Source organism: Rattus norvegicus, chromosome 2 (assembly GCF_021556685.1).
Source record: "Rattus norvegicus strain SHRSP/BbbUtx chromosome 2, alternate assembly SHRSP_T2T, whole genome shotgun sequence".
Lineage (NCBI taxonomy): Eukaryota > Metazoa > Chordata > Mammalia > Rodentia > Muridae > Rattus > Rattus norvegicus.
Window position 1 is genome coordinate 121,687,449 of NC_141535.1, and position 25,824 is coordinate 121,713,272.

At 38.1% G+C, this 25,824-nt stretch overlaps 1 protein-coding gene and 1 non-coding gene across 5 annotated transcripts in view; one reads left to right on the top strand and one right to left on the bottom strand.

Moving 5' to 3' along the window:
* The window catches only part of Afg2a (AAA ATPase AFG2A), a 191,026-nt gene that overhangs the window by 135,891 nt on the left and 29,311 nt on the right, over positions 1 to 25,824 (top strand).
* LOC120101257 (small nucleolar RNA SNORA51) lies at positions 18,157 to 18,289 on the bottom strand. The gene has a single exon (XR_015679320.1). It is a non-coding gene; the product is annotated as a small nucleolar RNA SNORA51 (small nucleolar RNA).

A 25,824-nucleotide genomic window follows, 5' to 3' on the forward strand; every position in this document is an offset into this window, starting at 1 on the left:
CACTCAGACTTAAATGAAAGTCTACTTAGGAAACTTAAGCACTTTTATACCGGGAAGAAATGGCTGTCTCCCATGCCCAGGGTCCAGTTGCTTATATGCTTTTGTTCATTTTGTGTCCTGACGTCTTTGGTGCTTCTGTGTTCCATCAGCCGTCACTACTTGCTGGTTATGTTCATATGGCTTGGAAGTTATAGAATAAACTATGTTGTAAACTTGAAATATGTAGCAGGCAATTTGTTCCTTAACGTCTCTTTGTTAGGAAGTAAATGAAGGTTATGACATGGTTCATTGTAACTTTGTTTTTAAACTTAAGAAATTGTGATATATACCCATTTCTCAGAGACTTTCTGTATTTCCACACTTCAATTTTTACTTAATTTGGAAAGAACACACCAATTGAACTTTCTTAAGGTTTGTGTTAGATATATGATTGTTTGCACCACACAAGTCACCTGCCAGAATGCTTCATGTTGCTGCTTTACCTGTATTACAGACTGCCTGTCAGATGTTCAAAACTTCTGTCATCTTTCAAGAAGCATTTGGCAGAAAGGAAGTGTATATAGGATGAGCAGCAAGCTTAAAATAGTATTTTATGTCCAACTATAGATAGCCCTCTGTAGGAAAATCTGTTCCAGCAAACCTTCCTGGCGGACTGGTACCTCAAGGTTTATAACCAACGTAACCTACATCTGTGGAGAAGTAAATTTCTAATAATGATTTATCTTTTTAATACGCTTGTTTGTTTTGTGCCAAATTTTTCTCTATCTTCAGGCTAGGATTTCATGATTCTTAAATAAACCATTTGCTTCTCCATCTTGAGAGGAATCATAAATTTTTGGAATTCTTTCAACTTTTAAGGGACCATATGATTTTTTTTTAGGATATAGTATGTCAATTAGTGAGATAACTTATTTTTACTTGGTCTTCTAAAGTTATAGAAATCTAATTTCTAATTATACTTCTAATCTCCTAATGTGAAAAGCATACCCCTGTCTTATATGAAAATTCTTCCTTGTGTTAAGAACTTTTTTTTGTTTTACTGTGGGAGATTGTATGATGAGTAATCACGTAAGGTATGAAATGAGGAAGCTATGGGACCAGATGCCAACCCTTCCTGTGGGGTTCTTGTTGGATTCAACAACATAGTTCACACACATGGATTCTTCTTTGTAATCACAGGGCAAGTGTTTCAGAAATACTGATTTTATAATCAGAAAAGCACATTTGAACACTGTAAAAACAAGCAATTGCTAATTGCCTAAGCTTCCATATTTTATATTAGAATATTTAAATTCATAATGGCATTTTATTTAGATACTTTGTTTTGGAAAATTACTTTTGTTTTCAATTTTAAGCCATTAAGCTTATATTTCATAGTTAAATTGTTTATTGGAGCTATCTTAATAATATTTGTGATCTCTATGTTTAGTTTTTCTTTGGTTTTTATTGGATTTTTTTATTTATTTACATTTCAAATGTTATCCCTTTTTCTGGTTTCCCATCCATAAACCTCCATCCCATCCCTTTCCACTTTTAGGATGGTGTGCCCCCACCCATCCATCCACCCCTTCCCACCTCCCCACCCTGACATTCCCCTACACTGGGGGGGGTCCAGCCTTGGCAGGACCAAGGGCTTCGCCTCCCATTAGTGCCCAACAAGGCCATCCTCTGTTACATATGCAGCTGGAGCCATGGGTCAGTCCATGTGTCCTCTTGAATGGTGGTTTAGTGTCTGGGAGCTCTGGTTGGTTGGTATTGTTGTTCTTATGGGGTCGTAAGCCCCTTCAGCTCCTTCAATCCTTACTCTTAACTCTTCCAGTTGGGACCCCATTCTCAATTCAGTGGTTGACTGCCAGCACCCACCTCTGTATTTGTCATGTGCTGGCAAAGCCTCTCAGGAGAGATCTGTATGCCTCCTGTCAGCATGCATTTCTTGGCGTCAGCAATGTCGTCTGGGTTTGTTGACTGTATGTATATGGGCTGATCCCAGGTTGGGGTAGGCTCTCAATGGCCATTTCTTCAGTCTCTGCTCCAAACTTTGTCTCCATATTCCCTCCTATGAATATTTTTGTTCCCCCTTTTAAGGACTGAAGCATCATACTTTGGTCTTCCTTCTTCTTGAGCTTCATGTGGTCTGTCAATTGTATCTTGGGTAATCCAAGATTTTGGGCTAATATCCACTTATCAGTGAGTGCATACCATGTGTGTTTTTCTGTGATTGGGTTACCTCACTCAGGATGATATTTTCTAGTTCCATCCAGTTCCCTAAGAATTTCATGAACTCATCGTTTTTAATAGCTGAGTAGTACTCCTTTGTGCAAATGTACTACATTTTCTGTATTCATGCCTCTGTTGAGGGACATCTGCGTTGGTTCCAGGTTCTGGCTATTATAATAAGGATGCTATGAACATAATGGAGGATGTATCCTTGTTATATGTTAGAGCATCATTTGGGGATATGTCCAGGAGTGATAACAGCTGGATCCTCAGGTAGTGCTATGTACAATTTTCTGAGGAACCTCCAGACTGATTTCCAGTGTGGTTGTACCAGCTTGCAATTCCACAAACAATGCAGGAGTGTTTCTCTTTCTCCACATCTTCAGCATCTGTTGTCTCCTGAGTTTTTGATCTTAGCCATTCTGACTAGTGTGAGGTAGAATCTCGGGATTGTTTTGATTTACATTTCCCTGATGACTAAGGATGTTGAACATTTCTTTAGGTACTTCTCAGCCATTTGATATTCCTCAGTTGAGAATTCTTTGTTTAGCTCTGTACCTCATTTTGATAGGGTTATTTGATTCTCTGGAGTCTTAACTTATTGAGTTCTTTGTATATATTGGATATTAGTCCTCTATCAGATGTAGGATTGGTAAAGATCTTTTCCCCATCTGTTGGTTGCTGTTTTGTCCTAATGACAGTGTCCTTTGCCTTACAGAAATTTTGCAATTTTATGAGATCCCATTTGTTGATTCTTGATCTTAGAACATAAGCCATTGGTGTTTTGTTGAGGTAATTTTCCCCAGTGTCCATGTGTGAGAGGCTCTTCCCCACGTTTTCTTGTATTAGTTTGAGTGTATCTGGTTTGATGTGGAGGTCCTTGATCCACTTGGACTTAGGCTTTGTACAGGGCGAAAAGAAGGCTTTGTACATGGGTTGATTTGCATTCTTCTACATGCTGACCTCCACTTGAACCAGCCCCATTTGCTGAGAAAGCTATCTTTTTTCCGCTGGATGGTTTTAGCTTCTTTGTCAAAGATGAAGTGACCTTGGATGTATGGGTTCATTTCTGGGTCTTTATTTCAATTCCATTGATCTACGTACCTGTCTCTGTGCCAATACCATACAGTTTTTATCACTCTAGCTCTGTAATACAGCTTGCGGTCAGGGATGGCGATTCCCCAAGAAGTTCTTTTATTGTTGAGGATAGTTTTTGCTATCTTGGTTTTTTTTGTTTTGTTTTGTTTTTTTTTGTTTTTTTTTTTTTGTTTTTTGTTATTCCAAATGAATTTTGCAAATTGCTCTATCTCTTTGAAGAAGTGAGTTGGAATTTTGATAGGAGTTGCATTGAATCTGTAGATTGCTTTTGGCAAGATGGCCATTTTTACTATATTAATCCTGCCAATCCATGAGCATGGGAGAGCTTTCCCTCTTCTGAGATCTTCAATTTCTTTCTTCAGAGACTTGAAATTCTTGTCATACAGATCTTTCACTTGCTTGGTTAGAGTCACATCAAGTTATTTTATTTTATTTGGGACTATTGTGAAGGGTGTTGTTTCCCTAATTTCTTTCTCAGCCTGTTTATCCTTTGAGTAGAGGAAGGCTACTCATTTAGTTGAGTTAATTTTATACCCAGCCACTTTGCTGAAGTTGTTTAGCAGGTTTAGGGATTCTCTGTTGGAATTTTTGGGGTCACTTAAGTATATACTATCATATCATCTGCAAATAGTGATAACTTTGACTTCTTCCTTTCCAGTTTGTAACCCTTTGACCTTCTTTTGTTGTCTGATTGCTCTGGCTAGGACAAGTATTATATTGAATGGTAGGGAGAGAGTTGAGAAGCATTGTCTTCCCTGGTTTTAGTGGAATTGCTTCAAGTTTATCTCCATTTAGTTTGATGTTGACTACTGCTTTGCTATATGTTGTTTTAGTATGTTTAGGTATAGGCCTTGAAGTCGTCATTTTTCCAAGACTTTTAACTAGAAGGGGGTGTTGAATTTTGTCAAATGGTTTCTCAGCATCTAATGAGATGATCATATGTTTTTTTTTCTTTGAGTTTGTTTATACAGTGGATTACATTGATGGATTTCCATATATTGAACTATCTCTACATCCCTGGGGTGAAGCCTACTTGATCATGGCGGATGATTGTTTTGATGTGTTCTTGGATTCAATTTGCGAGAATTTTATTGAGTATTTTTTAAATAATTAATTGTATTATTATTATTTTGTCTTTTTTTTTTTTTTTACCAGAGCTAAGGACCGAACCCAGGGCCTTGCGCTTGCTAGGCAAGCGCTCTATCACTGAGCTAAATCCCCACCTCTTTTTTGTGTCAATATTCATAAGGGAAATTGCTCTGAAGTTCTCTTTCTTTGTTGGGTCTTCATGTGGTTTCGGTATAAGCATAATTGTGGCTTCGTAGAAAGAATTTGGTAATATTCATTCTGTTTCTATTTTGTTTGAATAGTTTGGACAGTATTGGTATCAGGTCTTCTATGAAGTTATAGAATTCTGCACTAAACCCATCTGAACCTGAGGTTTTGTTTTGGTTTGGTTTGGTTTTTTATAGATCTTGTCTCAAGTTTATTTGTAAAAACAGCATAGGACACTGGTCATCTGCAATAGTGTATAGGTAGGTGTGTCACAGCAGTCCATCTGTCTTCACACTGGCAGGATCCTTTTCTATGGGGCCTTTACAGGGGCCTGGGCACCCTTGGGAGCCTGGGCTGGAGCTTTGGCCTTTGCCTTGGTTTGAACCTTGGGCTTTGGTTGGCAGAGCCTATGACCCTTGGCCTTGTAGCTTCGAATCTTCTTCCCAACCTTGGGGTGAGCGATGAAAGCCAGACAGCTGAGTTTGTAGCTGGAGCCCTTTGGCATCTTGGGCTTGATGGCCTGAGGCTTCACGAGGGCCTTGATGGCCTCTGCTGGCGCACTCACTGCCTTGGCATTGTTGGCCTGCATCTTCTTCAGGCCTTTCTTGTACTTCTTGGCAAAGCTCATGTTCCTCAGAAACTTGGGGTCTACCCCCTTAGAGATTCATATCTTTGTGACTGGGGTTTCTTGATGCCATTTCTGTGTCATTTGCGGGAGTGGTTGTGTGTGGTGTGGTCCTTGAACTTGGCCATGTGTGCATGGTAAGCCTCGGCTCCCGCAGTGCCTGGGACCGGAAGAGAAAGAGGGTGAAAAACTTTTAATGACTGCTTCCGTTTCTTTAGGAGTTATGGGGCTGTTTAAATGGTTTATCTGATGCTGATTTAACTTTGGTACCTGATATCTGTCTAGAAAATTGTACATTTCATCCAGATTTTCCAGTTTTGTGGAGTATCGGCTTTTGTAGTACAATCTGATGATTATTTTAATTTCCTCAGTTTCTATTTATATTTTGATTTTCATTTCTGATTTTGCTTATTTGGATTTTCTCTGTGTCCTCTAGTTAGTCTGGCAAAGTGGTTATCTATATTGTTGATTTTTTTTTTTTCAAAGAACCAGCTCCTGGTTTTGTTGATTCTTTGTATAGTTCTCTTGTTTCTACTTAGTTGATTTCAGCACTGAGTTTGATTATTTCATGCTGTCTACTCCTCCTGGGTGTATTTGCTTCTTTTTGTTGTAGTGCATTTATGTGTTCTGTCAGGCTGCTGACGTATGCTCTCTCCTGTTTTTTTGTTTGTTTGTTTGGTTGGTTGGGTTTTTTGTTTTGTTTTTGTTTTTGTTTTGTTTTTGTTTTGTTTTGTTTTTCTTTTTTTTTGGAGGCACTCAGAGCTATGAGTTTTCCTCTTACTACCGCTTTCATTGTGCCCTGTAAGTTTGGGTATGCTGTGCCTTCATGTTCATTAAATTCTAAAAGGTCTTTAATTTCTTTATTTCTTCCTTGACCAAGTTGTCATTGAGTAGAGCATTGTTCAACTTACATGTATATGTAGACTTTCTGTGATTATTGTTGTTATTCAAGACTAGTCTTAGTATGTGGTGATCTGATAGGATGCATGGAATTATTTCTATCTTCCTGTATCTGTTGAGGCCTATTTTGTGACCAATTATATGGTCAGTTTTGGAGAAGGTACCATGCAGTGCTGAGAAGAAGGTATATTCTTTTGTTTTAGGATGAAATATTCTATAGATATCTGTTAAATCCATTTGGTTCATAACTTCTGTTCGTTTCTCTGTGTCTCTGTTTAGTTTCTGTTTCCATGATCTGTCCATTGATGAGAGTGGGGTGTTGAAGTCTCCCACTATTATTTTGTGAAGTGCAATGTGTGATTTAAGCTTTAGTAAGATTTCTTTTATGAATGTAAGTGCTGCCCTTGCTTTTGGAGCGTAGATATTCAGGATTGAGAGTTCATCTTGGTAGATTTTCCCTTTCATGAATCCTTCCTTCCTGATAAGTTTTGCTCAAAAGTTGATTTTATTTAATATTAGAATGGCTACTCCAGATTGTTTCTTGGGACCATTGGCTTGCAAAGTTGTTTTCTAGCCTTGTACTCTGAGGTAGGGTCTGTCTTTGTCACTAAGGTAATGTTTCCTGTATGCAGCAAAATGTTAAATCTTCTTTTTTTTGGTTCTTTTTTTCGGAGCTGGGGACCGAACCCAGGGCCTTGCGCTTCCTAGGCAAGCGCTCTACCGCTGAGCTAAATCCCTAACCTCATGTTAAATCTTCTTTATGCATCCAGTCTGTTAATGTATGTCTTTTTATTGAGGAATTCAGTCCATTCATGTTGAGAGATATTAGAGTCCAATGATTGTTGTTTCCTGTTATTTTTGTTGTTAGAGTTGGACTTATATTTGTGTGGCTCTCTTCTTTTGGGTTAGTTGAAATTATAATACTTTCTTGCCTTTCCAGGTTGAGTTTCCCTCCTTGTGTTGGAGTTTTCCATCTATTTTCCTTTGTAGGGCTGGATTTGTGGAAAGATATTGTGTAATTTGGTTTTGTCATGGAATATCTTGGTTTCTTCATCCATGTTATTTGTGAATTTGGCTGGATATAGTAGCCTGGGCTGGCATTTGTGTTCTCTTTGGGTCTGTATGACATCTGCCCAGGATCTTCTCACTTTCATAGTCTCAGGTGAGAAGAAGTCTGGTGTGATTCTGATAGGTCTGCCTTTATAAGTTTCTTGACCTTTTTCCCTTACTGCTTTTAATATTCTTTCTTTGTTTTGCACATTTGGTGTTTTGACTGTTAGGTGATGGGAGGAATTTCTTTTCTGGTCCAATCTATTTGAAGTTCTGTAGACTTCTTGTATGTTTATGGGCATCTCTTTCTTTAGGTTAGGGACATTTTCTTCTATGATTTTGTTGAAATAATTTACTTGCCCTTTAATTTGTGAATCTTCACTCTCTTCTATACCTATTATCCTTAGATTTGATCTTCTCGTTGTGTCCTAGATTTCCTGGATGTTTTAGGTTAGAACCTTTTCGTTTTGCATTTTCTTTTATGGTTGTGTCAATGTGTTCTGTTGTATCTTCTGCTCCTGAGATTCTCTCTTCTATCTCTTGTATTCTGTTGGTGATGCTCGCATCTGTGACTCCTGATCTCTTTCCTAGCTTTTCTATTTCCAGGGTTGTCTCTTTTTGTAATTTCTTTGTTTTTATTTCGATTTTTAGGTCCTGAATGGTTTTGTTCAATTCCTTCACCTGTTTGGTTGTAGGTTTGTTTTTTTTTTTTTCCCTTTTATTTTTTTTATTGTAATTCTTTAAGGGATTTGTTTCCTCTTTAAGGGCTACCTGTGTACCTTTGTTTTTCTGTATTTCTCTTTTTTTTTTTCTTTTTCTTTTTTTCAGAGCTGGGGACCGAACCCAGGCCTTGCGCTTGCTAGGCATGCGCTCTACCACTGAGCTAAATCCCCAACCCCATTTCTGTATTTCTTTAAGGGAGTCATTTATGTCCTCCTTAAAGTCCTCTAACATCATCATGAGTTGTAATTTTTAATCAAAAGTTTGCTTTTCCTCTCTGTTGGGGTATCCAAGACTTGGCTGTGCTGGAGGAACTGGGTTCTGATGTTACTACATGGCCTTGGTTTCTGTTGCTTAGGTTCTTGCCCTTGACTCTCACCATCAGGTTGTCTCTGGTGTTAGCTGGTCTTGCTGTCTATGACAGTGGCTTGACCCTCCTGTAAGCCTGTGTCTCAGCACTCCTGGAGACCAACTTCTTAGGTACAGAGAGCTGTGTCCTAGGGTCAGCTCTGGGTGCAGGTGGAAACCATAAGGATCCTGTCCCAAACTGCTCCAAGGTTCCTGTGCCCAGAGGGCTCCAGGTGGGTTCCTCTTGGGCCAGGAATGTGAGCTCGAGTGGTGGTCTCACCTGTGCTCCCAGGATTGACCACACTTCTGAGACTCCAACTCTCTTTCTGGTAGGATCTGAATACAGAAAGCCGTGTCACAGGGTCAGCAACGGACACATGCTAGTTTTTCTTTGTTAATGATAGGTAATATTTCTCAAAAGTAAATATTAATGTTTCTTTACAAACTATTAAATATCTCTTTTTCAGCAGATTATCAGGACTTAATTTTGTTTTCTTTGTATGTAATCTTTCCAAAGTAAGGAAAGTATTGAATTTAGCAACTTTAGAAAACTGAGGATTTCTAATCTACTAAAATAGTTGTTTAGAAAATAAGTATTCATTTTCAGTACCCTTTCTTTAGATGGGGATTGGATCCTGTGATGGGAGGAAGGCATAGTGTTCTAATGCTGAGGAGAAAAGTGGCCCCTCTGTCAGTCTTCCATTGTATATTGAACAAGTTCTTGTGTTTGTTCTCCTACCCCATTGAACTTTCATCCCTTGAAAGCATTACAGTGCTCACAGTGGCTGTTCAGGGTTGTAGTCTATTTACTTTCGAGTGTAATTTTGCCTTGAGCTAGAAAGGAAAGGGTTTATTTCTATCAACAGAGGTTCCTTTTACATGTCTTCATTGTTGTTCATATTATTTCTGACGTTCTTTAACACAGGTTGGGTGTCTTGCTCTAAAATGCTTGAGAGTCCTGAAGATTTCAAACTTAAATTTTGCCGTTAGTTTCCGTGTGTTAACTGGGCCATTAGATACAGTGTGTATGCCACTTTACTCTCATGGGAAGTTTTCATAAATTCAATATTTTCTATCCTTTCAAAATGCAAAGTTGTCACTCTTGGCATTTTAATGAGATATTCTTTTAGTTATAGCAAAAGTTACCCCTTCACAGAATTTCACTCATTGTGAAAGGAACCTTAGGAACTTGGTCGTAGGGGTGCTTCCATACCAGTCTCAGAACCCAGTCTGATCTCGGTCCTGAGATGATAAAAAATAAGTCACTTTCTATTTTAAGTAAAACTAAAGGCTTCACCATGACTCATGATCTATAGTATGCCAAACTATTTTGGTTCCTTCAGTAATTGACCTAAAACTTGAACATAACTGTAGGTGTGGGCTAATCTATACATTTACTGAAATCTAATTTATCTGTAAAGCTGTGTCTAAATATAGTTCTGTGGTTCAGTTGCTTAATCCTTATAAACTAATCACTCAGAAAGATAATATGAATGCCCACAGAAACAGAAAAGAAAGAAAAACAAACCTAAAATTTATGTCGAACCAGGGAAGTCCCCAGATAGCCAATACAGATTTGAACAAAATGAATAATGCTGCAGGGATTGTACCCTATACTTTGCTTGGAATACTGTACTTCAAGATATATTCATTATAAAGCAGCAGCCATAATAATAATATAATAGTAATATTAATAATAGGTACAGTGCGGGCACATAAGTAGACATGCTGCAGACCATTGGAATAAAATAGAAAACCTAAACATGAATCCACAAAACTTAAGTGATCCTATATTTATCAGAAAAGCCAGTCTCTGTAAAAACTGTCAGTGAAATTTATTTTCGCTCTTCTACCACCTGTCAGGTTTTACTTTTCAGTTGAGAGTAAATAATAAAAATAGCAAGTAGGCGAAGATTACATACATCCATAAACTTGAGAATGAAGTAACATGTTGTGTTTGGAAATGACCATTCTTTCCACATCTTCATCTCAATTCAGAGCTATGTTTCTTCAGGAAAGCTTTATTTTAGCATTTAGTGGTTTGTTTTTGTTTGTTGTTCTTGTTTTGAAACATGAGTAGTTTTCAAAACTATATTAGCAGCAGAACACTTTCTCTAGTAAAACTAGAATCAGGCAGTCCACTATTTAAGGAGGTATTGAAGAAGCTGCTTTTGTCAAATGGAGCCTTTCCATGAGCACTTCTTAGTTGGATAAACTCCTAAAAGTAAATACTGTGGTATTGCTTAATTAGTGGGCATGTTTACCTGTGCGTATGCACTAAAGTTCCATTTGAACAACTTTTTATTCATCTGGACATAACTGCCAAGTTTCAGATAAAAAATAACCTTAATCTGCAATTAGCCATCCATTTATTCTTTATAAAGGTAATATGGAATGAACATTACAACACTGTATTGAGAGTGAGAGAACCTGCATTTTCAATTTTTTTTGTAATATGTTTTTGACCTCTTTATGGCTCTCCCCCCCATCATTTTTTCATGACACTTCTGTAAAAGCAACATTTAAAGGATGGGTAGTTAAATAGATACATAATCTTCTGTGGTAAATAAAACTTAAAGATGGAGTTAAGGGTTAAAAATCAGTAGCTTAGAAGTAAGGAGGAAGAATGGGCTAGAGTGGGCAGGGCGCTGTGGTCATTCTGAGCTGTCTTTCACATCGTAATACAGCCTGCCTCCACACCTTGGAAATAAAGGCTACAGTGGTAGAACATGACTATGGCTCTTTCATGTAAAATATGTTTTGTTATTTATATTAAAACTGCCAACTTTATCGCTTTCACTGTTTGCAAAGAACTTTATTCTGTGAGAAGTTACCTACCAAAATATTTTGTGACCTGGTTAATAGTTAATATTTATTTATTAGGCATCAAGTTTATGTTTTATTCATCTATTTCTCCTTAGAACCTTTAGATAAATCATGTAGAACACATACTTCATGAAGTTATAGAGGAAAAGAACTTTTGAAACACTATACCTTTCATGTCCCTACCTGTAATGTTTGAGAATTAGAACCTTGAACAAGTGCATATCTTGGCAAGCAAATTATTTTCACCTCAATCTTGATCAAAGAACAGTGAAAACACTGAGTCATAGCTTAAGATGCTACTGTCTGTATTAAAATGAAAAGCAGAATGCAGGTTTAAAATTTCTGTAAATTAAGATATAACTTATTAAAGAAAAAGGTACAACTTATTTCAAATACCATGAAAAATCGAACATGTAAGAAATCCAGCAACCAGCAATTTTTTTTTTAATATTTCAGTCTCTTTGGGTCTGAGAATTTGGGGGATCGCTCTGTATGTAGGAATATATTGGAGAGCAACCTTCTGTCTTAGCATCAGCCTGCGTTGTTACTAGGAATCTCTACAGGACCCTCTCAGCCAATAACTCAACAGAATGCAACCCAGTCCCACCACTGGATACAGAAAGATGCCTAGGTCAATACCCCATAACTTTCATTATTAGGAGTCCTCACTAAGTTCATCCTTGTAGACTCCAGGAAGTTTCCACTGCACTAGGTTTCTGCATCACTCCCCTGATGCTCCCCAGTTTAGCAGTCTCTCCCCACACTCTCCTCCTTCATTGCCCCCCTTCCTGACTCACCTGACTCTTCCTGCTCCCAGCCCTACCTGCCCCACTCTGTCCTTAAAATTTATTGTTCCCCTTCCCAGGGAGGACCATGCATTGTCCCCTAGAGCCCTCCTCTGTACCTAACCTCTGGGTCTGTGGATTATAGAAAGATTATCCATTACTTAACAGCCAGTATCCACTTATTAGTCAATTTATACAATATTTATCTCTCTGGGTCTGAGTTACCTCACTCAGGATGCTTTTTTTCTAGCTGCATTCATTTAACTGAAAAGTTCATGATTTTTTTTAACAGCTGAGTAATACTCCAATTGTGTAAATGTACCATATGAAGGACATCTAGGTTGTTTGTATGTTTCTGACTATTACAAGTAAAGCCTCAGTAAACATAGTTGAATAAGTGTCTTTGTGGTAGGACCGAACATCCTTTAGGTATATGCCTAAGAGCAATATAACTGGGTATTGTAGGTCAATTCCCAATTTCCTGAGGAGCCACTGTATTGATTTCTGAGGTGGCTACAAAAGTCTGCATTCCCACCAGCAGTGGAGCAGTGTTCTCCTTGTTTCACATCCTCAACAGCATGAGTTGTCACTTGTATTATTGATCTTAGCCATTCTGGCAGGTGTAAGGTGGAATCTCAAAGTCATTTTAATTTGCATTTCCCTGGTGGCTAAGGATATTGAACACTTCTTTAAGTGTTTCTCAGCCATTTGAGTCTCCTCTATTAGGAAATCTGTTTAGGTCTGTAGCTGTTTTTTTAAGTTGGGTTGATCAGTTTTATTTTTGGAGGGCTTTCTTGGTTTTGTTTGTTTGGGGTTTTTTTTGTTTTGGTTTTTTTTTTTTTTTTGGTATCTAATTTCTTGAGTTCTTTATTTATTTTGAATTTCTGTTAGATGTAGAGCTGGTAAAAATCTTTTTCCATTCTGTAGGCTGCCTCTTTGTTAAATTGATGGTGTTCTTTGCCCTACAGAAGCTTTACAGTTTTATGATGTCCCATTTACTAATTGTTGATCTTAGTGCCTGATCTGTTGGTGTTCAGTTCAGGATGTTGTCTCCTGTGCCAACATGCAAGGTTATTCCTCACTTTCTCTTCTGTCAGGTTCAGTGTGTCTGGTTTTATGTTAAGATCTTTGATTTACTTATCTTCTATGTACAGACATACCATTTTGACCAACTCCATTTGTTGGAGATGCTCTCTTTTTTCTAGTATATGTCTAACTTCTTTATCAAAAATCAGATGGTCATTGATACGGGAATCCATTAGTCAGAATATCTGTTTTTATCCCAATAATATGCAGTTTTTATTACTATAACAGCTTTATAATACAAAGCGAAATAAAGGTTGATAATACTTCCAGAAGTTCTTTTATTGTTCAGGATTGCTTTAGCTACCTTGGGTTTGTTTGTTTGTTTGTTTTAATTTTTGCATGAAGTTGAGAATGGACTCTCAAGGTCTATAAAGAATTGCATTAAAATTTTGACTGGGAGTATATTGGATCTGTAGAGTGCTTTTAGTAGGATGGCCATTTTTACTATGTTAATACTACCAATGCGTGAACATGGGTCTTTTTGTCTTCTTATATCTTCTATAATAATTTCTTCAAAGACTTGAAGATTTCATCATGCAAGTCTTTTATCTACTTGGTTAGAGTTACCCCAGGATATTTTATATTTTTTGAGGTCATTGTGAAGGGTGTTGTTTCCCTGATTTTTTTTTCTCAACCCCTTTGTCATTTGTATGTATAAGGGCTACTAATTTTCTTGAGTTGATCAAAGTATTCACCTACTTTGCTGAAAGTGTTTATCAGCTGTAGGAGTTTTCTAGTGGAATTTTTTGGTTGATTTATGTATACTACAATCTGCAAGTAACAAAATTTTCACTTCCTTTCCAAATCTTACCCTTTTGATCTCCTCCAGTTGTCTTATTGCTGTAGCAAAATATTGAATGGATATGGAGAAAATGGGCAACCTTATCTGATCCTGATTTTAGTAGAGCTGCTTTGAGTTTCTCTTCACTTAGTTTGATGTTGGCTATAGGGTTGCTATAAATTGCTTTTATTATGTTTAGGTATGTCCTTTGTATTTCTAATCTCTCCAGGACTTTTATCTGATGTGATGATCATGCTTTTGGGGTTTTTTGGTGGGGGGGGTGTTGTTTTTTTCCTTTTAGTTCATTTATATGGTGGTGTCTTGTGTAGGGCTATGAAAGGACACTATGACCACAGCAACTCTTATAAAGTGAATCATTTAAGTGAGGGTGCCTTCAGTTCATAGTTGTAGTTCATTGTCAACATAGTGGGAAACGTGGTGGTATGCAGGCAGACATAGTGCTGGAGAAGAGCTGAGAGCTCTACATCTAGATCCACAGGCAGCAGGAAGAGAGTGACACTGGGCCTGGCTTGAGCATCTGAGACCTCAAAGCCCACCCCAGTGACACACTTCTTCCAACAAAGCCACACTTACTCAGACAAGACCATAACTCCTTAACAAGGCCACACCTCCTAATAGTCCCACTTCCTATGTGCCTATGTGGGCCATTTTTATTCAGACTGTCACAGGTGGATTACATTTACTGATTTTTATAACATTGAGCCATCCCTGGATCTCTGGATTTAAGCCTAACTGATCATAGTGGACAATCTTTTTGACATGTTCTTGCATTCTGTTAGCAAGTATTGTCATTGAGTGTTTTTGAATCTATGTTCATAAGGGTAATTCTCTTTTTTGGTTGAGTCTTTATATGGTTTGTGTATCAGGGTAACTGTGGAATGAGGACTATTTTCTTTAGCTCATTAGCCCATTTTTGAAAATCTTGTAGAATTCTGTGCCTGTGCTAAAACTGTCTGGTCCTGGGCTTTTTTGTTGGGAAACTTTTTTTTTTTTTTTTTTTTTTGGTTCTTTTTTTCTGAGCTGGGGACCGAACCCAGGGCCTTGTGCTTCCTAGGTAAGCGCTCTACCACTGAGCTAAATCCCCAGCCCCGGGAAACTTTTAATAACTGCTTTTACTAGTGGTTAGAGGTCTATTTAAATCGTTTATCTGATCTTGATTTAACCTTGGTAAGTGGTACCTATTGAGAAAAATTATCCATTTCTTTTTAGATTTTTTTTATTTTAGTGGAGTACAGGTTTTTAAAGTATATCTGGATTCCCTCAGTGTCTGTTGTTATGCCTCCTTTTTTTGTTTCTGATTTTTTTTCTAATTTGGATATTCTCTCTGCCTTTTAGTTAGTTTGGATGAGGGTTAATCTTATTGATTTTATCAAATAACCAACTCTGTTTCATTCTTTGTTTCTATTTTATTGATTTTAGTCCTCAGTTTGATTATTTTTTGCCATCTATTCCTCTTGCATGTGCTTTCCTTATTTCGTTCTAGAGCTCTCGGATGTACTGTTAGGTTGCTCATATGAGGTCTTTCCTCTTAGCACCACTTTCATTGTGTCCCCTAAGTGTGTGTATGTTGTATATTCATTTTCATTAAGTTCTAGAAAGTCTTTAATTTCTTTACTTTTATCTTTGTCCATTTTTTTATTCAATAGAGAGTTGTTCCTTTTCCATTAATTTGTAATCTTTGTTATTGATATCCAGCTTTAATCCATGTTAGTTTAGTAATTTTCACAGTGTTGTTTTAATTGTCTTGTATTTGTTGAGACTTGCTTTGGGACCATGTATGTGGTCACTTTTGGAGAAGATTCCATGAGGTGCTGAAAAGAAGAAGTATTCTTTTATTTTGGATGAAATATTCATTTGATATTTGTTGGATTCATTTGGTTTATAAGATCAGTTAGCTTCCGCATTCCTCTGCTTAGTTTTTGCCTGGATATCTTGTCCATTGATGAGAGTGAGGTATTGAAGTCTCTCACTGTATGAGGGTCAATATGTGGTATAAGCTGTAGTGTTTCTTTTTTACAAAGGAGGTGAACTTCTGTTTGGAGCATAGATGCTAAAGAATTGAAATGTCAGAAGACCCTATCACAAAACAGAAAAAAAAAAAAATTGAACTGCCAAATTGGTAGATATTTTTTTCTTTTGGTGAAAATGCAGTGTCCTTCCCCATCTATTTTGACTGATTTTGGTTTGAAGTTCATTTTTTTAGATATTAGAATAGCTACACTAGCTTGCTTTTGGGGTCCATTTGCTTATAGTATCTTCTTTCAACTTTTTACTCTGAAGTAGTGTTTATCCTTGATATTAAGGTAGGTTTCTTGTATGTAACAGAAGGATGGATCCTGTTTCCTTATCCATTCTGTTAATCTCTTTGTATTGAGTAATTGAGTCCAGTGATATTAGGAATATCAATGAGCAATGATTTTTAATTCCTGTGAGTGTGTGTGTTAGAGAGTGAAAGAGAAAGGGGGTATGGGAGAGAATGTGTGCTTATGTGGGTGCGTGCATGTGTGTGTTCGCTTTTTTGTTTTGTTTTGTTTACTTGTGTGAAACTATTTCCATGTGTGTAGTTAACCTCCTTGATTTAGATCTCTTTTCTTCTTCTATAGGCCTGAATTTGTAGATAGATTCTGTTTAAGCTTGATTTTAACATGAAATACCTTATTTTCTCTATCCATGCTGATTGTAAGTTTCCCGGGTAGTAGTTTGGACTGGCATCTATGGTCTCTTTGGGTCTGCGGTATATCCCTCCAAGCCCTTCTGGCTTTTAGAGTCTCCATTGAAAAGTCAGGTGTAGTTCTAATAATTAGAATTCTAATAAAGGTCTGCCTTTATGTGTTATTTGTTTTTTTCTTTACAGCTATTAATATTATTTCTCTGTTATATGTATGTATGTATGTATGTATGTATGTATGTATGTATGTATTATTTCGATTCTTATGTGCCAAGGAGGACTTTCTTTTCTGTTCCTATCTATTTGGTATTCTGTATATTTCTTTTACATTTATAGGTATCTCCTTTAGTAACATTTTCTTATTTTGTTGAAAATATTTTCTGGGCTTTTGAGCTTGTATTCTCCTTCCTCTATTTCTATTATTCATACGTTTGGTCTTTTCATAGTATCTCGGGTTTCCTGGATGTTTTATGTGAGGAATTTTTTAGATTTAATATTTTCTTTGACCTATGTGTCAATGTCTGAAATTCACTCTTCCATCTTTTGTATTCTGTTGGTGAAACACCTCTGTAGTTCCTGTTCACATTCCTAAATTTTTCATTTCCAGTATTTTCTCAGTTTGTGTATTCTTTATTATTTCTATTTCTATTTTCAGGTCTTACTGTTTATTTTTTTTCCTTCAAGTGTTTTTTTCTTGGCTTTCTTTAAGGGATTTATTCATTTCCTCCAGCTGTTTTATTTTTCTGGCTTCAGGGGATTTATTCATTTCTTCTTTAAGGACCTCTATCATCTTCATATAGTTAGTTGGTTTTAAAGTCTTTATCTTGTATTCAGATGTTAGAATAATCAGGACCTCCTGTGGTAGGATAGGTGGGCTCTGGTTTATTATTTATATTACCCTTGTTGTTATTGATTGTGTTCTTATACTTGTGTCTAGGCCTCTGGGTTTGGGGTGATTTTAGGTCTAGGTGTGGATTGCTGGTTTTGTCTCTGTTGAATAGTTATTTTGGTTTTGGTTTGTTTTCTCTCTGTATGTTTTCTGTATTGGCTATGTCTTACCTGTTTTACTGGCCTACTTAGTTGCTATGTTTGTATAGAATGCTTTGAAATGTTAGAGACTGGGTAAAGAGGAGGCCATGAGGAATGGTTTGTTACAATGCTAAGAGCAGCCTTGAGAATTGGTCCTCAGGAAACGGGAGAGAAAGTCCCAGGGCAGCCTACCTGGTCTTCTGGCAGGCATGACCAATGATTGAGCAGTGGATGTCTGCTGGAGTTTGGAGGCTGGGACACAGCAACAAGGCACAGAAACAAGGTTGAGGTGGGAATGTCTGAGAGATCCACAGGTGGCATGGACTGGATTCTGTTTTCATTGATACATGAATGAGATTTACTAACATTTATTTGAAAGACTTAGTGAACATTCTATGTGCTGGGACATGTGATATGAACAATGTCACCCAATAGCACACAGTGAAACTCTTCAAAGAATTGGCAAGCATGATCTTAAACGGCACTTCACAAGTCACCCAGGCTAGTTTTGAACTTGCTGTCCTCCACCTCATGCTCTTGCTTAGTGGGAATTATAGGCCCATTATACGAACGAAGCCTGATGAAAAAGTACTACTTTGAGTCCTGCAGACCTTCTTTTAAATATGTTCAAAGCCATTCAGACATTCACTAGCTGTAAAAGTTGATGTGCATAACTATGTCTTAGACCTGACCTTCCCTCCATTCTTTGTTCTTGTTTTTTTTCCCCCCATGTCTACTCATTCACAATACAGACCAGGCACAGTGGCCTAGGCTGAGGTGTACACAGGGTAGTTTTATTCTCCTTCCTCTTTCTATACAGTCAGTGTAGGAACACAGCCTGTGCTAAGCACAAGGAGGCTCATTCTCTGTTCTTATGTGTTATTTTTGATATTGCCCCCACCCCTCTGTCTGTCTGTCTGTCTGTCTGTCTGTCTCTCTCTCTCTCTCTCTCTCTCTCTCTCTCTCTGTGTGTGTGTCTGTGTCTGTGTCTGTGTCTGTGTGTCTGTATGTGTCTGTGTGTGTGTCTGTGTGTTCCTACCCACGCTGCACTGTGACTACAAAACTGCTTTTGTGTTGCTGCATGCCTTGTAGTCATCTTAACTGAGAGCTTCCACTTAAGTTTCTGTATTCTGAGAGGAGTAGAGAAAGGCTTCAGCAGATCCTGAACTTTAGGAATGAGAAACAAGTACAAACGAAAAGAGCATATCTACCTGCCAGGTCTTAAAATAGTTCATGAGTTATAAACGTCCTACATGAGTCACAGTGACATGGCCTTGAGTTCACTCTTTCTGATTTTTGTTGGAAAGTGCTGTAGGCAAACCCACAGCCACTCAGCACCGTGTGTGTTGATAGATGCTGCTGATATTTATTTCAATACAACTTATTATACATTTGGGGTACAGAATTGTGATACTCAAAGTCCTATAGCTAACTAGTAGAACCAGAATGTAAGCCGAGGTCTAATTCATTTTCCCAATGTGCACTATATGTTTAGAATAGTTTTGTCTTCAGGTGACAAAGGTAGTAACAGTAAAAGAATGTTTCTAACATAGCATTAGATAGCAAAACAAGCTCACTGGTTCACATGACATTTGGAAAAGCTTGTCTTCTAAATATTCTAGAAGGGATAAGATTATACCTTATATAGCGAGTTACTAGAATACTATCTTTCAGGGCATATCTGAGCAAGAAATAATTTATTATCAGACAGGCTATATCTAACTGATTCAACTTGTGTGTTTTCTTCCCTGAACTCACAAGTTAGGTACACTTAACCTTTCTATTTAGTACCTGGTCCTGATGGCAAGACAGTCAGTCCCTGCATGAAAGCCCTACTAAGGCAGCAAGCTCTGAGAGGCCATTATGTGAAGCAAAAGTGAAGCTTGGTTTTGTAGTGGGGGCACCTAGATGTTGGAGATGCCAGTACAGGGGAATATTTACCATAAAGAGCTGCAAACAGGGAATGGAACCAGCTATAGGGAGAAATAGATGTTGCAGGCAGCAAAGCTGGTGAGGCAGAGACATCTAAGTCCTTTAATACCAAACATGAAGCTACAGGGTTGAGTGGTTTTCCTGCTGAGTTTCAGTCATTCTTTAGTCCACTATTCTTCATTATGTCTCATTTTCTTCCTTTTGGAATGTCAGTATATATTCTATGCCATTATATGAAAGAATGTAGTTAGGTTTTTCTTTTTTTTAAATGGGGTTACAGGGGAAGGGGGAAAGAGCACAATTAAGAGCTTCCCTTGGATCTCGGAAAAGACTAGACTTTTAAACCGCTGATGTTGTGAAGGATTATGGAAACTTTTGAAGTTGGATTGAATGTGTTGTTTTGCATTATGATTTGGCTAGGAGATTCTGGGATCCAGGGAGTGGGAAGTGGAGGTTTGAATAAGGAGTGTCCCCAGTTGGTGGTGCTGTTTAGGAAGGTTTGGCAATGGTAGGCTTATTGAAAGAAATATGTCACTGAAAACAATCTTTGATATTAAAAACCTGAAACTAGGGTTGGGGATTTAGCTCAGTGGTAGAGCGCTTGCCTAGGAAACGCAAGGCCCTGGGTTCGGTCCCCAGCTCCGAAAAAAAGAACCAAAAAAAAAAAAAAAAAAAAAAACGTGAAACTACTTTTGGAAAATTGGCTCTCTCATTTGCGTTTGAAACCATGGACTCTCAGCTTCCTGTTTCTGCCACCATACCTGCTGCTAGCTGCTGTGCCTCTCTGCCGTGGTGGCCTCTTATTTCTCTTCAACCAAAGCCAAAATAAGCTCAGTCTTCCATAAGCTGCTTTGATCATGGTGTCTTATCACAGCAACAAAAAAGTAACTAATAAAACTATATTCCCTTTTAAATCGTCCCTACCTTGCCTAAATTGTACACAAGAACTAATATACTGGTTATTCTATAAGCAGCCATGGTATTCTGTTCCCCAACTAAAGAATACCATCTTGTAGTGATTGCTCAAGACTGTTGTTCTCCAGGTCAGAAGTGTCCTTGTTGTTCTCATTTGTTCCCTAACTTTGCTAATCCCGTCTTGCCTGTGTTCTTGGAAGATGCCGGTAAATTATAAATGTAATCAGCCTGAGTACTATGTAATAAGAACTTGAAGTGGAAGAAAATGAAATGTCAACAAGAACATTGTTTGAGGAGAAGGTAAAGAGGGAATTGATATGGTTTAAAATCTGTTCCTACTCAAGCTATGAAGCAACAACCAAGTGGTATAGACTGTACTTGAATGTTCTGGCATTGGGTCTGTAGTGTTTAAGATGGGCTTTCTTCATTATGGACCTCTTTTTCTATGGTATTTCACCAAATCCTAGGAAAACTTTTGTACTGTGCATGGAGCTATTCTTGAGTGCCATAATAGTTGTCATTAACCCTAGGCATGGTCTGCTTAGAAACCAGCATATTTTATGGTGGCATTCAATAGCCCTCCTGGTCTTCTATTTTGTACATTATATTCCTCCTTTTCCTTCTCACCCCCACCTTCTTTCCCAGTAGTCTGTAGCATTCTCAGGTCCCGTTTCAGCTAAATCTTAGTATCACATTCTTCTTTAGGGAACTAAAACATCAAGATAAAAATATTTTTCATTAAAATTAGAAACAAAAATTCTGAGACTGAGTCTTTAGATGTAATCTGTCTCTAAACCTAAAATTCTAGGTATGAACCTCAGTAGCCTCAAATATGACTTCTCTCCCTCCCTTGCAGGCAGGAGGGTTCAGAACTTAAAGATCATCCTATGCTTCCTAGGAAGTAAAAAGCCAGCCTGGGATACAGGAGACCTTGTCTGCAAATACAAAGATCTCTTCCATTGAGCCAGAAAGTACATTCTCTGGCTGTTGGGATGAACACTGTTGGTATTGGGCCATTGCTTTCTCTTAGCTAGAAACTGATATTACAGATATTAACATTACAAGTCACTTAAGTGGATGCATTTACAAACACAACAGTGTTATGTATCAGGCACAGCCAATTACAATTTAAAATCACAGTTTTTCTAATGGTAAAAATCACCACGTTCTTTTTTTAATTGGTTATTTTATTTATTTACAGTTCAAATTTTATCCCTTCCCTCTTTCCCTTCCACAAGACCCCTATCCCCTCTTCCCTCCTCTGTGCCTCTATGAGGGTGCTCCCCCACCCGCCCACTCATTCTTGCCCCAGTGGCCTACCCTCCCTTCCCCTATCCTGGGCCATCAAGCCTCCACAGCACCAAGGGGCTCGCCTCCAGGTGATGCCAGATAAGGCCATCCTCTACTACATATCCAGCTGGAACTATGGGTACTGCCTGTGTAGTCTTAGTTTGGTCATTTAGTCCCTGGGAGCGTTGGGGGGTCTGGTTTGTTTATATTGTTCTTCCTATGAGGTTGCAGACCCCTTCAGCTCCTATAGTCCTTGCCCTAACTTCCCCATTGGGGTCCCTGTGCTCAGCCCAATGTTTCTCTGTGTACATCTGCATCTGTATTGGCCCAGCTCTGGCAGAGCCTCTCAGGGGACAGCTATACAGGACTCCTGTCACCAAGTGCTCCTTGGCATCAGCAATAGTGTTTGGTGTCAGCAGATGGGATGGATCCCTACGTGCGGCAGTCTCTGGATGGCCTTTCCTTCAGTTTCTGCTCCACTCTTTGTCCCTGTATTTTCTTTTGACAGGAGGAATTTTGGGTTAATATTTTTGAAATGGGTGGGTCGTCCCATCCCTCAGCTGGGGGCCATGCCTGTCCACTGGATATGGTCTCTACAGGTTCTGTCTCCCCTTTGTTGGGTATTTTGGCTGACTTCCTTTCTCTTGGGTCCTGGGAACCTCTTGAGTCCTTGGCATCTGGGACTTTCTAGTGGCTACCACCAGTTCCCCTTCCCCCACTGCTGCACACCTCCTTTCAAATTCCTGACCCTCTCTCTGTACATCTCCTCCCATATCTGAACTGGCCTACCTTTTCCCTCCCCCTTCTCTCTCCCTCCTAGATCACTCTCTCCCTCTACTCCCCAGAGATTATTTTTTTCTCTAACAGAGCAGTACTGTCGCTTCTACAGTTTGGTGTAATCTTCTTTCTTCTTGAGTTTCATATGGTTTGTGAGTTGTATTGTTGGTATTCCAAGCTTCCTTTTTGGCTAATATCTATCCACTTATCAGTGAGTATATACCATGTGTGTTCTTTTGTGTCTGGATTACCTCACTCAGGATGGTATTTTCTAGTTCCATCCATTTGCCTTTGAATTTCATGAAGTCATTGTTTTTAATAGCTGAATGGTACTCCATTGTGTGGATGTACCACATTTTCTGTATCCGTTCATCTGTTAAAGGGCATCTGGGTTCTTTCCAGCTTCTGGCTATTATAAATAAGGCTGCTATGAACATAGTGGAGCATGAGTCTTTGTTGTATGTTGTAGCATCTTTTGGGTATATGCCCAGGAGAGGTATAGCTGGGTTCTCAGGTAGTACTATTTCCAATTTTCTCAGGAATCAACAGACTTCCAGATTTCCAGAGTGGTTGTACCAGTCTGCAATCCCACCAACAATGGAGGAATGTTCCTCTTTCTCCACATCCTTGCTAGCATCTGCTATCCCCTGAGTTTTTTATCTTAGCCATTCTGACTGGTGGGAGGGGGAATCTCAGGGTTATTTGATTTGCATTTCCCTGATGACTAAGGATGTTGAACATTTCTTTTAAGTGCTTCTTACCCATTTGAGATTCCTCAGTTGATAATTCTGTTTAGCTCTGTACCCCAGTTTTTAATAGGGTTATTTGGTTCTCTGGAGTCTAATTTTTAGTGAGTTCTTTGTACATTTTGGATATTAGCTCTCTATTGGATGTAGGGTTGATAAAGATCTTTTCCCAATCTGTGGATTGCTGTTTTGTCATAATGACAGTGTCCTTCGCCTTACAGAAGCTTTGCAATTTAATGAGGTACCATTTGTCAATTCTTGATCTTAGAGCCATTGGTGTTTTATTCAAGAAATTTTCCCCTGTGCCAATGTGTTCGAGGTTCTTTCCCACTTTCTCTTCTATTTGATTCATCATATATAGTTTTATGTGGAGGTCTTTGATCCACTTGGACTTGAGCTTTGTTTAAGGAAATAAGAATGAATTGATTTACATTCTTCTTCATGCTGATTGCCAGTTGAACCAGCACCATTTGTTGAAAATGCTGTCTTATTTTCACTGCATGTCTTTAGCTCCTTTGTCAAAGATCAAGTGACCATAGGTATGTGGGTTTGTTTTTGTGTCTTCAATTCTATTCCATTGATCTACTTGCCTGTCTCTGTACTAATACCATGTCATTTTTTTTTATCACTCTTGCTCTATAATATAGCTTGAGGTCAGGGATAGTGATTTCCCCAGAAGTTCTTCTGTTGTTGAGAATGGTTTTAGATATCCTGGGTTTTTGGGTTTTTTTTTTTTTTTTTTTTTTTTTTTGGAGATAAATTTGAGAATTGCTCTTTCTATCTCTGAAGAATTGAGTTGGAATTTTGATGGGGATTGTACTGTGTGATGAGAGGGACTCTGTGTGAATGATTACCCTTGTTAATTAGTTCTCTGCAGGACTAACACTGAAGGCTTAGTGTGTGTTACTAGTACATCACTCTGATAAAACCCAGATTTGCTGAGTGAAATCGATGCTCTGACCACAAGTGCATCTTTCCTCCCTGCCACATCCTTGTTGCAGAACCCCAGTGTATTACTCTTCTCATTACTGTGACAAAATAAACTCTCAGAGCAACTTAAGAAAAAGAGTGTTTATTTGGGTTCATAGTTTAGGGCTCAGTTTAGCATTCTGTTCAGAGCAGACAGCAGCAGTTCATGTTGTATCTGCAATCAGAAGGCAGAGATAGTAAATGATGGTGGTCATCTCACTTTCTCATTTTTATTTAATCATAGATTGCTGTCACCCACACTGGGGCAGATCTTCCTATGTCAGTTAATTAAATCTAGAAACTCACAGACATGCTCAGACGTTTGCCTCCTAGACAAGTCTAGATCTTGTCAAGTTGGCAATAGTAGGTATCATCTTCAGCTTTAGCATGTGAGCAGACTTTAAAATAAGGGACCATCCAGCACAACACATTGGGCACAGTACTTGTTCAGTGTCATCTATAAACTTTATGTTTTGTTTAGGAAATACCGTATTTTTAAAAGTCGTTTATTCAGAAATTCTTTCATGGATATAAACATGATTTTACCTTCATTTGTAATTCTCTAAATTGATACACAGTTCTGTAAACCACATTTAATCTGTAGTTATGTTTCTTAAACTTACATAAATAAAATGTCTCTTAAAAGAGAATTGGGATAGAGAAGGAATATAAGGAATATAATTGAAATAAGAAAATGTAAAATCAAAGTGAAATTTTTTCAATAAATTTTTTTCCAAAATGGGGGGGGGGTTCATCTGCTCACAGTACTGCCTATTTTATTTTTAGTATAATTTCCAAAGTTTGAAGAATATAATAGTAGTTTCAAATTCCTTCCTTATATAACTGTTTTTTACATAACTACCAAGTAAGTCGAATTTATAGTTAATCAAAGAACTCTCTAATTTTTTAACTCATAAATATAATATAGTGTGTATGTTACTTCTTTTGTGAAATGGACTACTTGGTATGTGAATAGAATGAATGCAACAATTCCTATGACTTGTGATTTTGCTTTGACCAGTAGTAACAGCAAAAATTGCATCATAGAGTTCTCTTACAGTGCTATATAAAATGAAGAGTCCTTGACCCAAGAGGAAACTTTGGAACAGATAAAACAAGAAGACGATGTTTTCAGAAGTAACTGGAGAAAGATCTCTAGATGTGAATGAAATAAAACTTACTACTTGTACAGCTAGAAGTTTTGGTTCTGTTGAGCTAAGCCGTCTGCAGGTAGTTAATGCCTTTACTAAAGGCTATTCCCATGGAGCAGTGAAGGGAATGCCTGGATTGTAGAGAACTGAAGTGAGCACAGAGGATCTTGGTTCAAGAATGTTAAGTGAACACACTTGGGGAAATGGTTTGGTTAGTAAATGCCTTTTGCCCAAGATTGAGGATCTGAGCTGATATACCAATGCTGGGCACATGGTAATATAAATCTGTAACTTTTGCCTTGGAGATAGGGGATTGGCAGGAGGAGCTCTGGCACGTGCTGACCAACCATCTAGGCAGTCAGTGAGTGCCAGCTTTGACCTTTGACCTCTATACTCACCCATGGGTATTGACTACATTGCATGCACACATAAATAAAAATAAATAATATTTTAAGTTAAGAATTTTTATTTTTTGTTTTAAGAAGGAAAGGTTAGATAGTAGATACAAGGGTAATGGTAGCAGAAGAGAGTGTACTTATAGGCTAAGGTAGCACAGGACAAGATAGAATGAAATATCCAAGGAAAAGAATGACTGGTAACGATCACTGGATTGGG